Source organism: Sinocyclocheilus anshuiensis, unplaced genomic scaffold (assembly GCF_001515605.1).
Source record: "Sinocyclocheilus anshuiensis isolate Anshui unplaced genomic scaffold, SAMN03320099.WGS_v1.1 scaffold447, whole genome shotgun sequence".
Taxonomy (NCBI): Eukaryota; Metazoa; Chordata; class Actinopteri; order Cypriniformes; family Cyprinidae; genus Sinocyclocheilus; species Sinocyclocheilus anshuiensis.
Window position 1 is genome coordinate 291262 of NW_015552615.1, and position 9218 is coordinate 300479.

Consider the following 9218-nt stretch of genomic DNA (forward strand, 5'->3'; position numbering starts at 1 on the left):
AGTTGAGCTGCTGAAGACGTGTTTATTCACTTTATATTCTTTAGACATGTAAAACATCCACGTTTCACATGATTATTGGGTGTTTTAATTATATAATTGTGTATGCATTACATCATAGCATGATTACGTAAACAACCAAGTGAATTGAACCAGTTCATTGAAACGAATTGAAAGAAAGAATCAGTTCACAGAAAATAATTGGATTTTCTCATTTGCCTGAGGCTCTGGATTACAGTGTTGTAAATAATGTTCAGTTTCTTGCACAGACTGATTGTTTCGCTTCATAAGACCGCAATATATCATCAGGAGCCACAGGGATTTATTTTGTGTTGCTTATAGTTGCTTTTTTAATAAAAAACAAGCAGCTGCTGTCTTGCATTGTATGAATCATCAAGGACCACAGCTTCAGCTAAAAATCTTCTTTACTGTTCTACTAAAGAAAAAAGTCACCTACATCTTGAATAGCCTGAGGGGGAATAAATTAACAGCACGTTTTCATTTTTAGGCGAACTATCCCTTTAAAAGAAATGATGACCTGCTCTCAGGAACTACAATGTACACACATATTTGAACTTTTGGCATCTATAATCCCATCAACAGATGAAACTAGAGATGCGTTTCATTAGATATACTCAACATGCTTGAGGAATTTTCATAGACATCTCTGTTTATCCAGCGTTTGCTGGCGCTCGTCCCGAATCCCAGATAGACGGAGAGCACAATGAGCCCGATAGAAGAGAGAGAGAGCAATGTGCTAACATAATCATGTGAGATAAAAGGAAAATCCTGTTACGCACACTAACACACAGCTTACATCAAGAGCCAAGAGAGAAATGGGAAAAATGTACTTCTGATAAAAAAAGCCATGTTACTCTTAAAACATTAATGGCTCAATGAAAGCTCCCAACACTTTGCGAACACCCTCCTCTCTGAATCCGTAAGCAGCAGCCGTCTGCATAATGGAGAAAAACAACACGTCCCCCCCCCTCGCTCGCTCACATAAAACGCTTGATGGCTTTGTGTATGGTGTTTTTCAGGCCGTGTGTGCTGAGTTTGACTTTGTTTTTCATATTCTCCTCTGTTTGTTTCCTCTTCCTTTTCTTACTTCCTGTGAGTCAGCCGTTAGGGAGGAAATACCATCCAGCTGGACTTTATTTCTAATGCAAAAACAGGTTTTAATGTGTGACCCTCCGAACAAAGGCAGGAATCCGCTCTTGTAAATTCCTGCACACCTACTTCATTTGTAGGGCTATTGGAGTGCAGTTAGCGAGGTTGTGTAACCTTTGCTTATTTAAGTGTGTCATGAGCTGAAAGTAGCTTATGTAACTTTACGAGATGGCAAAAATCTGTAGTCCGTGTTTCTCCGTCATGCGACACACGCTCTGACAGCCTAACTAAAGAAATATCTCTCCTCGCTCGTTAAATAACAACTTGCTTGCTTTGTCTCGACTTATTTCGTTGTTCGTATTGCTGTAGCTTGGTTTGCTCGCGTGAATCAGTGAAAGTGAATGAAAATTCACTCATTTAGAGGTGAATATTCACGCTACAGTAAATGCGATTTGGTACGGAAGCTGTCAAGCTCCAATAAGGAGACAATAAACGGCATGAAAAAAAATTGTCCATGTGGAACATGCAATGCAAATTTAAGTTGTTATTTATTGATAATCTGCTCTCAAGTCGCACATATTCAAATAGGACTCAGTTTAGCGCCATTGCATGGAAAAGATCAGCATGAACATTTTGCTAAACATCGGTTGTGTGACAGAATTGTCATTTTTGGGTGAACTGCTCCTTTAATTGCTGAACTGAACAGAAATGTTTAACGGGATTCAGAAACCTGTATTTCTTCCTGTTGACTTATCAGGAGAGATTTTTCCAAACTTTGGCCCCGATCCCCGGAGAACATTGTGATGTTGTCAAGATAAACCTGTCATTCTATATTCTTCTAGATGAACTGCTGGAATATTGCCGACACATTACATAACTCACGCGGAATTCATACGAGCCTTTCAGATGTACAGAGACCGGATTTCTCTCTTGAAGTTGTGAAGGTGCTGAATAGTGGCTTGTAGCTAATCAATGTAATTTGGCTTTAATCATCAGAATGCAAAATAGAAAGAGAAATGAAAGATTATAATAGTTTTCAGCTGTGCACAAATACATGCTGTACAAAAAGACGCCAGGAGATCAGAAAGAATGAAATACTACAGATAACATGCAGTAATATTTTCTAAAGAAATTAATACTTTTATTCATCAAGGAACCATTAAATTGATTAAAAGTCATAGCAAAGACGTTTATAATGTTTCAGAACATTATAATAAATGCTGTTCTTGTGAACTTTCTATTCATCTGTGAATCCTGAAAAATAAAATGTATCACGGTTTCCACAAAAATATTGTGCAGCACAACTGTTTTCATCATTGATAATAATCAGAAATGTTTCTTGAGCAGCAGAATATTAGAATGATTTCTGAAGATCATGTGACACTGAAGACTGGAGTAATGATGCTGAAAATACAGCTGCGCATCACAGAAATAAATTACAGTTTAACAGATATTCACAAAGAAAACAGCTATTTTAAATTGCAACGTTTCACAATTTTACTGTATTTTTGATCAAATTAATGCAGCCTTTGTGAGCAGAAGAGACTTCTTTTAAAAACATAAAAAATCTTCTGAACAGTAGTGTAGTAAATACAGCACAGTATGCACTACTCTAGTAAGCAAAACTATGCAACACACGCTAATATTTGATAAAATAGCTCATTTTAATAAGATCCAGTTCATTTCTCTCAGGTGGAATTTCTAGCTTGTCATAGTTTGTTATCGGACTTCCTTTACAAGTTTGTGAATTTGGTCAGAATGAGGTGTCTATAATGTCGCTGCTTATGTTTGGGAGTGTATTTGTGTGTAATGATCAGCTCAATTATTCAGAGTGTCTCCGCTGCACACTTAGCTTATTAGTTTTGGTGAGGTGTCTGGTTGAGGCTGTGATCTGATAAGTGCCTGCTGCTTCCACTTTGTGTCGTTACTTCATCTGAACGCTTTAGCGCCGGTCAGAAGAGGCAAGGACAGATGAGGGACCTGCGGACGGCGTCTTCATTAGCACGATGGAAGCATGAACACATAAAGCATGATGCATTTCAGTGTAAAGTATCAGGGTTAAACTGAATTGCAAGTGGTGCAGCTGGTTAGTAATTTTGCCCATGCATGTTTAATATAAACTGTTCACTTAATCACAGGCATGCTCACATGATGTCATACATCTGCATCTTGGCCAGTGTTATTTTAGTATTATTTATATACTATTATAGTTTTTCGTAATGTTTTGAATTAGCTTTTATTTTTATATCTCTTTTTTTAGTAATTTTATTATGTACTTTTGCAATTTTTATTAGTTTTCTTTTGTATTGCAACTTCGATTTAATTTATTTTTATTTGTTTTAGTTCTTTTTTAAAAATTTTTATTTCCATTTGGTAATTGCAGTGCTTCAGTTAGTTGCCAAGGCAATGCTTCTAATTTTAATTTAGTTTAGTTTAGTTTCTTCTGATATCAATGCGTTTTATATTATTTCAGCTTTATTTTAATTAACAAAAAATGCTTTAATAAGTTAATTTTAGTTAACGATAACAACCCTAAACTAAAACTTAAAATATTATTTTGTTTGTTGAAATAAAGCACATTGAAAAACTTAATCTAAAATTAAAATGAAAACTAAAATCTTTTTAATATTTTTAGTTTAGTTAACCCTAAACTAAAACTATTTTTTTTAATGTTAATTGAAATAAAACAGAAAAATAAATAAATAAATAAAATGTAAATATTACATGAAAAAAAGAAAGTTACTAAACAACATTAGAAATGTCTTGAAAAATAACTGAAATAAACAAAAAAAAAAGTTAAAATAAAAAATTAAAGCTAAATAATAAATATATATTAAAAATTGTGTAAATTACAAAATCTAAAAAAAAAAAAAATACTAAAACCTAATCTAAAATGAAAATGAAACCTGAAATGCTTTCAACAGTATTAGTCTCAGTTAGCAATAAGAAGGTCTTATCTTGGCAAAATCCTCTAGATTTTAAATCACACATTTTCCATTTAGGTTGTAAATTCTGACTTTCCGAGAATAAAATGCAGCATTAATCTGGTAATGTGCACAGGTGAATTCCCACAGAACGTGTCTGTTTGTGCGTTATGTTCTCCACCAGTCTATTTTTCTTGTGGTTTAATATATCTGATGGGTTTAGATTAGGCATGCATTGGTTTGTTGTGCACGGAACTGATTTTTTCTGTATTTTCAGGGCGGAATGAGATTACATTCCTTGTTTTTTGCTAGCCAGAAATCTAATTTAGTAGCAATCCAATCTGAGATATCTGTGTTTAATTTGATTGAATCCCAGAGAGTCCTGTGCGTTCCTCCAGTAATGCAATTACAAATATAACAATTCTTATTTTCTGTTGCTCTCAAAGTAGGTTTTATGGGACAAATTCAAAGATGTTGACTAAATAGGTGCTTCATTAAGTCGCAGCATGTATTGTCATTTCAACAAAGGCCATGTCACGCACTTCTCCTGCTTTCAGCTCCAGCAGAAGCCCGACGTTCACTGCGTTTGAGAGACTGAAGCTTTGATCACATCAGATTCAGTGACCTTTGAGCTCCTCCATTCATTATGAGCAGCCCAGCTGCACCAAAAAATACTATCAGATCAGATCATGCCACAAGAACGTGGTATTTTGGCTTATACCATGGTATTGACATGGTACTTTAAAGAATACATATCTTGATCCATGTCCAAAACACATAATGTCATGATGCACGTCCAAAAAATAATGTAGCATCAGTATTTTTTGCAACTAAAGGCACATTTTTTTGCAGCCATTTTTTATGTTTTTTAAACAAAAACTAAAACTGAAACTTAAAAAAATATGATTAATTGAAATAAAGCTGAAATAAAATAAAATAGAAATAATAGATGAAATATTTTCCAATATAAAATTTGAAATAGTGCCTTGGTAACTAACGGAATTAAAATAAGTTGAAGTACTACAACTGAAATAAATTTAAAATAAAATAAATTTAAGCTAAATAAAAATTACAAAAACTAATAAACATGACAATTAATCTTAAACTAAACTTAAATTGAAAATGTAACAAAAAGCTAATTCAAAATAATACTATAATAGAAGATAAATACTACTAAAATAACACTGCCTGGCAACCACATAGCAACACCCTGGAAACTGTTTAGAACACCCTAGCGACACCTTAGCAACAGCGCTATTTATTATTTTAGTGAATTAGGCTGTGTGTGTCTGATAGTTTGTGTGTTTTGGCTCCTCCTCCTTGTGTGACCTTTAGTGTTTGATTCGCTATGTTTGCTAAAGGTCAGACGTGTTGCTGTGATTCTGCGGTCAGAAGGCCTGTGATGTCCGAATATTTCTGTGATGCTGTCAGAAACCCAGAAAGGCCAAATAATCATGATGAGCTTTATGATTTATTAATGTTTGTGCTTCTATCTCTTTTCTCTCATATGAGCTGCGGCTGCTGGAAATGATGATTTTACCAGCAAACTCTGATAAACTGTATTTTACTAACTGATGCGAGCCGTTTGCAGAAGATTAGAATGGAGTCTGGAGTCACATGGTCTTCTGCTGTGATGCTCAATGTGCTCACGGTGAAAGAGCTTCAGCATATCACTCAGAACACACGCCATCGCATTCACTTCATCACTACAGAGCTTCTATCGCTGATTATAGAGATATTCTAAAAACTCCTTTTCTAATTCAAATGCATCTCAGCTGGTGGATCAGGACCCAAAAACTGGTCAAGATGTTTTTCAAAGACAACATTAAATACATATGAAAATGCCTGTAGCCATATATTAATGCATCATTTTAATAGCAAAAAATAAATAAATGGCATTTTGGCTCAAATGTCTCTTTAATTCCAAATGGTTTCATGCTTTTACACTGTAAAAAAAAAAGATTTTTGAAGTTGTAAATAAACATTATTGAAGTGCATTTTACAAAAAACAAACAATTTCAGTCTTTCTACTTTAAAATTTCATGTTTAATTCAGTATGTTTCTTTTTAACTTTGAAATTTACTAGTGAAAATTATTACTACAACAATTTTTATTTTTTTCAGAGATAGTGGCCAAAAATTATTAGAGCATAAAACCATTACAATTTAGAAACCAATGTTGGAGTTTCAATTCTTGTCCGGATATTTTAGTTCACTTTCATACACTAAACATCACATTAATTTCATAACAACTGAGTTTCTGTGGCTACTTTTGAAGATATTTTTTTAAAAAAGTCTGATTTTCTATTTGAATTGCATCTCAGCTGGAGGATTGGGACCCAAAATTGGGGCAAAATGATTGTTCCAAAACAATGCTAATTGCATATAAAATGCATATGCATATAAATTATGCATATAAAAATGCAAATAGCCATATAATCATGCATCATTTTGATAGCAAAATAAATAGGCTTGTATTTTGGCACAAATGTCTCTTTAATTTCAATGTTTTTTTTTGTTGTAAATAAACATTATTGGAGTAGGTTTTACAAGAAAATACTATTTAAAAATTATGTGAAAATTACTACACAATTTTGTTTTATTGATAATTATTAGAGCATGAAACCATTAACATTCAAGAGAAATTTAGAAACCCATGTTGGAACTTAAATGCTAAATGTGTTTCTTTACATTTATATAATAAGCATCCCAGTAACTTCATGATAACTGAGTTTCTGTCACTACTTTTACAGATATTGTTTTTTAAACTCTCATACTCTGTTTGAATTGTCAGTGGATCTCAATTAGTATAGATCGGGTCTCAAAAATGGGTTCAAAAGCAATGCTTAATGCATAAAAAATATGCAAACAGGCATCTAATCATGCATTTGATGGCAAAATAAATATCTCTTTCATTTCACTGGTTTCGTGCTCTCAGTTGCCATTTAGAAGACATTAACAAAACATTTAGAATCCAGTTTCAGTGCTTTTAAGGACATTTTTGTTTACTCTCACACAATAAACAGTTGTGGATCCACTTAATGTCTAATGTAAAATTTGGGTCCTGAAACAAAACCGGTTGAGAAGCGCTGCTTTCTGCGACTTACAATTACCAAAGACTGATGCACTAATAATTACAATCAAAATTCAGCAGCTATTGTTCTGGCGAACTGTCTTTGCTAACTGTGTGCTTACTTCAAACCTGTTGTTGAGATGTGAGTACACTGCAATTATGTGTAATTATGACTAGCTCATTATAATGCGTGTACGTCTTAGCAAATGTGCTCACCGCTTTATGAATAACGCTGTTGTGCATGTTGCCCAAACATCTCAAATCGCTCAAGTTGTCCACACAATGTGACGGACTGAACCTGTGCTCACGTTACACTCAGAAACACGAGAGGCATGCACTGAAGGATGAAGTTTGTCAATCACACACTGTATGTGCGTCTGTGCTGCTCAATGCACTCAGTGCTGGACTGTTGTTTTCTATCAATAGTGTATTTTGTCTTATTGATGATGTTTAATGCAAAGAACAGCATTTCTATTGCATATTGCTTAGTGTTAGTGGTTTGAACCAACCAGAGCACCCTAGCAACCGCATAGAAACACATCAGAACATCTTAGCAACCACATATTGACACTCATAGTATGGTGGCAGCGAGTTTTTTTTACCATCAAGAACAACTCACATTTATTTTTAGGAAGTGTAAAAAGTTCGTTTTAATTAATTGATTGATCCCTTGTTGTATTGTTGTTGTTGTTGCTGTGTTGCAATCATCATTGTTATTATTATTTAATATATTAATTGTATAATTTATTATTCTTAAATATTCTAAGCTATAACTGTTATGTTTTTCTAATTTATTTATTATTATTCTTAAATATTATATAATTTAAGAAATAAGGTTTAATATACAGTTTGTTGTTTCTAATTTATTCCTTATTAATTCATTAATGTCCTCATATATTTTCTTATATAGTATTCTCATGTATTATATATAGTGCTGTCTAAAGGTTTTTGCCCCTTCCTGTTTTTTTTTTTATTTTTTGCATATTTGTCACACTTAAAAGATTCAGATCATCAAACTAATTTTAATATACACAAAGATAACCAGAGTAAATACAAAATGCAGTTTTGAAATTTTCTAATTTATTCCTTATTAATTCATTAATGTCCTCATATATTTTCTTATATAGTATTCTCATGTATTATATATAGTGCTGTCTAAAGGTTTTTGCCCCTTCCTGTTTTTTTTTTTATTTTTTGCATATTTGTCACACTTAAAAGATTCAGATCATCAAACAAATTTTAATATTACACAACGATAATGCAAGTAAATACAAAATGCAGTTTTGAAATGATGATTTTATTTATTAAGGGAAATAAGCTGTCCAAACCTGCCTGGCACTACGTGAAAAATTAATTGCCCCCTCCAGCTAAATCATGAAAGAACTGTGATTAACCACATTATTTTAGAAAGCTGAGTTAAATTTCACTAGCAACACACACAGACCTGATTACTGCCAGACCTGTTGAATCAAGAAATCACTTTAATAGAACCTGTCTGACAAAGTGAAGCATGCTTAAAGAGCAACACATCATGCTGTGAAAGAAATTCAAGAACAGATGAGAAATAGAATAGTTGACATGTATCAGTCTGGAAAGGGTTATAAAGCCATTTCTAAGGCGTTGGGACTCCAGCGAACCACGGTCAGAGCCATTATCCACAAATGGAGAAAACTTGTAACAGTGGTGAACCTTCTCAGGAGTGGCCGGCCAACCAACATTACTCCAAGAGCGCAATGACGACGATCCAGGAGGTCGTAAAAGAACCCAGAACAACATCTAAAGAACTGCAGGCCTCACTCGCCTCAATTAAGGTCAGTGCTCATGATTCAACGATAAGAAAGAGACTGGGCAAAAACAGCATCCATGGGAGAGCTCCAAGGCAAAAGCCACTGCTGACCAATAAAAAGAACACAAAGGCTCGTCTCTCATTTGCCAAAAAATATCTTGATTATCCCCAAGATTTTTGGGCAAATATTCTGTGAACTGATGCGACAAAAGTTGAACATTTTGGAAGGTGTGTGTCCCGTTACATCTGGCGTAAAACCAACACAGCATTTCATAAAAAGAACATCATACCAACAGTCAAACATGGTGGTGGTAGTGTGATGATCTGGG